This window comes from Loxodonta africana, chromosome 7 (assembly GCF_030014295.1).
Source record: "Loxodonta africana isolate mLoxAfr1 chromosome 7, mLoxAfr1.hap2, whole genome shotgun sequence".
Classification (NCBI taxonomy): Eukaryota; Metazoa; Chordata; class Mammalia; order Proboscidea; family Elephantidae; genus Loxodonta; species Loxodonta africana.
The window spans coordinates 102,995,299-103,001,594 of NC_087348.1; positions in this window are offsets into that span (position 1 = coordinate 102,995,299).

Consider the following 6,296-nt stretch of genomic DNA (forward strand, 5'->3'; position numbering starts at 1 on the left):
CTTTTATTTTATTGATATTCTTGAATAAACTTCATTTTTTATATAAAGTAAGTACTTAAACACTAGTAACAAATTACAATTGATCACAATGCAATAATGTATAACAACGTTGTGCTTGAGAATACTTGCTTAGAAGAGATTAGTATGCCAGGAAGGAAAGCATGGTTTTGCACAGAGCAAAATTAGATCTATTGATTTTTCTTTCTTTGGTGGAGTGGTAGCCTACAGGCATAGGTGATGAAGAAGGTTTCATCTATTTTGTTTTCATCAAAATTTGGGCTGCATCACACTATATTCCCCCCCAAAGGAAAGTAGGTAATATCTTGGCTGAACCACTGGCAGGTGGGGGATAGCTGGCTCCAGGGCCACATTCAAATATTCAAATTTTCAATGGCTTGGTTTAGCAGATAGGCAGTCTGATACAGTGGAGAAGCATGGAGTTGAGAGACAGGTGACTTGTGTTCAAGTTCTTCCCCTACTACTTGTGCTGCTGCTCTTTACATCTCTTCCTCACTTACTATCTCGTTATCCAAAATTTCACATTTACAACGTAAAAAATCTACTATCCTACTATTTTGTGCATTAACGCCATTTATGTCCGGCAGTAATGAATGCCGAAGTACTAGCTGAGAGTAACACTGGCTGTGATGGTTAAGATCATGTGTAAACTTGGCTGGCCTATGATTCTCAGTGGTTTGGCAGTTATGTAATGAAGTAATTTGGCAGTTATGTACTGATGTAGTCATCCTCCATTTTGTGACCTGATGTGGTCATCTATTTTCACATAATGTCAATTTTTGCATAATGATCTGGTCTTTGGAACCTAATCGTTGACAAGTGAGGGGTTATACTTTATTTTCCTTCAATCACTCAAAAATATTTATTGAGTACCTACTATTTGCTCGGTACTGTTCTTATACTGAGAATACAATGGTAAAAAAGACAAACCCTTTTCTCATAGAGCTTACATTCTAATAGAAGAAATGGACAATAAATAAAGCTGTACTCATTTACGTAAAATATCAAATAGCAATATGTGCTGTAAAATATTTTGTTTTAAAAAGCCTACAGTAGTTTTAAGTAGTGAGCAATAGAATACATCTGGGCTATTTTGGTTAAGCTACTCAAAGAAGGCATTTCTGAGAAAGAAGTAGTTGAACAGAGACCTGAAAAAGCAAGGGAACTATTCATTTGCTTTTTCAGGTCTCTGTTCAACTACTAACTAAGCACTGAGCCTAACTACTCTATTCTATATGATTTGAAATACATGTCTTCCTTTTTTTTGTATACTACCATTATTGGTGGAATAAAATAATCTGGAAATGTTTGAATAAATAATCCTACAAAACAGATAAAAAAAACTATCATTCAATATTATGAATTTTGGGGGACCGCTTGAAACTTAGAAAATGTTTCAAATAAATATATACAAGACAGGTTTTACAGAACAGTTATTTTAAGAGTTTTGTTCATTAGGTACCTGGTTGTAAAAATCAATAAAAATCTTAGATAACTCATGAGATATGATAAAATAATGATACTTGGACTAAAAATCTAAATTATTTGCATTAATAGACAATCCTGCAATTTTCAAAACATGTTCCTTGCTGTCATATTCAAGACCATAATATCAAGCTAAATGGGCAATTGAATTAAATAACATTTCTTATGTTAGAGCAATACCATGAACTCAAAATAAATCGGTTTGAAAAGATTGGAAGAGCCTCAGGTGTCAAAGTGAGTGTTCCAGGAGACAATATTACAAATTGAGTCTGAATAACAAAAATCTTTGATCCTATGTAAGTTGTGTATGGCACATGGATCATAGAAGGTTCTTAATAAATGTTTGCTAAAGGATAGAATGGGTTGCATGAATGAACAAATGTTTATTTGCTTGTTTATTGTTAGAAACAAAAATAAATTTTCATATCTTGATAATCTTTACAACACTTCTGACATCTGTTCCTCTTTTCTTACTGACATTTTCTAACCAGTATCCATTTCAATTTATGTGCTGAGCTTATGGTTCTGGCCAGTTCATCTCATGGTGAATGAGATCTCAGGATTATATCCTTTACCCATACTATCTCAGGTCAGTCAACAGATATAATTGTGAAATATGTCAAGAAAGAAAAGGAAAAGAGGACAAATTTTCAGTATTTGCCAGAGTAAAAACACAAAGTCACCTGTAGGGTGAAAATCAAGGGGATTAGCCAATAAAGCCAGAATGTAGGTTTATAGTCTCAGGACTATATTTTAAAACATATTTTTATTTGGAATCTATTTTTGAGCAGATATATAAACATAAATTTGAAGAGAATAACTGGCACACTCCTACCACACCCACTTTTGGTACATATTATTACGAAAAAGGTTGTGAAAATAAGGAAACATGTGATGGCCAGGGTATAAAGTGCTGAGATGTACATCTGAGTAAAGCAGGGGGACTTTAAGAAAAATTACAAAGAATAAAAATTTTAAACACCATAAGTTTCCAAAGTAGAATATGTATTTGTAACCAACTTTTAATAATTATAATTAAAGAATACCTTTTTATGCCTTTATCTCCTCATGTCTCTGAAGGCTTTGTATAGCAACGTAGGAACAGGAAATAATGAACGGTTGTGAAGTTTCTTGTAACTAGGAAATGTTATGTAAATGCTAAATGGTAATTTGAGTGAGTTGATTAACCTTTCTGGGTTCTTAAAAAATACAGTTATCTCCACTTAACTTAGAGCGTTATTTTGAGAGTTAAATAAAATATTGTGCATAGAACCTAGTACCTAGAAAACAGGTACATAATATTTGCTATTTTCCTTTCCCCTTCTCTGACCAAATATTAATTTCCATTGAAAATACTTTAAAAACCAAAAATGGAATATTATTATAATTTCCAAGAAGCCACAGTGGTGCAACAGTTAAGCACTCAGCTGCTAACCAAAAGGTTAGTGGTTCAAACCCACCCAATGCTCTGCAGGAGAAAGACCTGGTAGTCTGCTCCCATAAAGATTACAGTCTAGGAAACTTTATGGGGCAGTTCTACTCTGCCATATGGGTAGCTATGAGGTGAAATCAACTCAACAGCACCTAACAACAACAAAAACAACATAATTTCTCATAGGATAACTGGGTGGTAATGGCATTACCCCACAGCACCTTGGAGAATCCTAATATATGTATCTAGGTTTTGCATACATCCCCAGTCCTTCCCATTGCTGTAGGGTCAATTCCAACTTGTGGTGACCACATGCGCTCCATAGTGTTTTCTTAAAGGCACCCTGGTGGCACAGTGGTTAAGAGCTTGGCTGGTAACCAAAATGTTCACACCCACCAGTTGTTCTGCAGGAGATGGATGTGGCAGTTTGCTTCCTTAAAGATTACAGCTTTGGAAACCCTATGAGGCAGTTCTACTCTGTGCTATGGGATCATTATGAGTTAGAATAGATTCCATTGCAATGAGTAGGGTTTTCTTGGCTGTAATCTTTTATGGAAGCAGCTTTCCAGGACTTTCTTCTACAGTACTGCTGGGTGAGTTTGAGCCACCAACCTGTAGGTTAGCAGCTGATCATAAACTGCTTGAGTCACTCAGGAACCTTCCCCAATCCTTAGGTGTCCTAAATGATGACTTAGAATGCATTGGAGCTCTGGTGGCGAAGTGGTTAAGAGCTCAGGCTGCTAACCAAAAGGTCAGGAGTTTGAATCCACCAGCCACGTCTTCAAAACCCTATGGGGCAGTTCTACTATGTCCTATAAGGTTGCTGTGAGTTGGAAGTGACTTGCGGGCACACAAAAACAACAACAAAGTTAGAGGAATAATGCCTATTGTGTAACAATGGGCAAGTTCTTTCTCTAGTCTGTGCTTCTCTTTTGTGCATAGGGAAACAAGCTAGATCAGTGCTACTGAAAGTGTGGTCTATGGACAGATGCTAGTCTGTGAACTCTTTGTCTCCCACCTACTACAAAGTAAGTATGAAAAATGAGAATAAGCATTTAGGAGATTTCACAACAATTTGATAACATAATGTCATGCCTTTTGAGAAATAAAAAATGTATGGGACTATCTTTTGTGTTTTTGGTTTTGTTTCCCCCATTTAATTTCTCTAGTAATTCATTTAAACTGCAGTTTACAAACTGCCAGTCTGCAATAAATTATAATACATACACATACACCAGCCTTTCAGCACAGATAGTTTGAGGAACATTGGGCTAGATAATCTAAGACCCCTTTAGTCCTGATATTCTAAAAGGCAGTATTCTCTCTCCATGTTGCTTGAGACTGACCAACTCCACCGGAAAGTGAGGTGGCTATTGCTTGGAGATGGTAATCATGAAGATGATGATGATGATTTTACTGGCTTACAGGTACTTAGTGCTTACCACGTGCTGGCCTCATTTAATCCATTGCATTTAAAGTTATTACACCATTTTATAGAGTGAGGAAACTAAATCTAAAAGATTCACAGAGTAACTTGAAGCCCAGGTCTATTTGATTCCAAATCCCACACAATTTCACCCACATGTCTACCATGTTGATTCCCAGCTATACAGCCTTCCCAATATAGCTGATTTTTGCTAAGCTCTCTCTCTCCTCTGTTTCTCGGCAATCACCTGTCAACATTAGCAGTTCCATGAAGTCTCACCCTAACGGATCTGCCTCTTGTTCTAACATCCTGGGAATTCTCATTTAGCCTGACATGCAAAAGTCAACTAACATCACAGAATCTCAGGACTACACTGTAATAATCCACCATGGCTGGGGTCACCATGACAACATACTTGCCAATTGGTAACCGATTTTAAGTCTGAACTCCTCCAGAAACAGGAACTCACTAAACCCAAAGGTCGCTCATTCCTTCTCCGGACAGTCTTACACAGTAAGTCCCCGGGTTAGGGACATCCACTCATTGACAACTCTCACGTTCCCTTTAATGTTATATAAAGTTGCCCTCACTTTAAACCACTTGAGCCAACCCCTACTTCACAGCAAATTCTTCATCACAATAACCTTCCCTTACTGCACATACAGCTCTTAAATCACTGCAAAGGTTTCAAGCCTTTTCCTGCACTATAAAAAAAATAAAACGAACAAACACAAAGTTGTCAACAGGTAACTTCTGACTCACAGCCACCCTACAGGACAGAGTAGAACTGCCCCCTGGGGTTTCCAGGGAGCAGCAGGTGGATTTGAACTGCCGGTCTTCGGGTTAGCAGCTGAAGGCTTGGTTAGCAGCTGAAGGCTTGGTTAGCAGCTGAAGGCTTAACCACTGTACCACTGGGGCTCCTATAGGAATGCTAAATAAGAACCGTATGCACCTGTTCTGACTTACCTACAAATTCCACTTAAAGACCCACTTAGGAACTGATCTCGCTCGTAACCCGGGGACTGCCTGCACTTCAGCAATGGTTGTTAGGTTAAGGTGATCTGAAATCTCTCTCTGTAGCTTTCCTTCTTTGGGTCTAATTCTACCTCTTAGAGCCGTGCAGAACGGCCGTATTTAAAAAAAAAAAAAAATTTTTTTTTTTTAGTTTTTAGCAAGAGGCTATGTGTCTGAATTTTGTACAGGGGGCTCTGGAGTTGTTAGATCCTAGGTTGAATCAGGGCTCTAACATTTATAGGAGACCTGAGGCAAGCTGCTTACCCTCAGCTATTTTCTCTGTAAAATGAAGACAACAGTCATGAGGATTAGTTGAGATTACTCCAGGTGAGAGCATATAATAGGTACTTAGAAAACTTTATTGAACTGATTCTCTTTTCATGTATTTTCTGAATGCTTAAAAAAAAAAAAGTTTTTTTTTTTTTTTTTTTTACTCTCCTGGCCACTGCCTTCTGATACTGATCCATTATGTCTGCTCCTGACCCTGCAGCTCCTTCTTTCCTAGGGCATTTCAGAGATTTAAAATTATATATTTAAATCATTAAACAAATGGCAATAATATTAATTTCAGCTGTTTAGTTTAAAAATATTTTCACATTCTTATCTGAATTACTTACTATTGACATAAATTCTGTGAGTCTGGAAGGAGGACATATTCACACCTCCTAAGTGAGGACCTGTAGATTTAGGTATACAAGTTCACACAGTTTTACTAAGTGGCAAAGCTCCTACCTGTTGCTTTTCTGTGAAATGACACTAATCAATCAATTGATCAAGTGATGATTTGGTTACTATAATTAACTACTGTTGCTAGATGCCAGGCTAGGGTGTGAAGATATAGATCTGGATAAAACTGATATTGTCCCCGTCATTATGAAACTTTCAGTCTACAGGAGAAGAAAGATACTGAGCAAGTGTGAT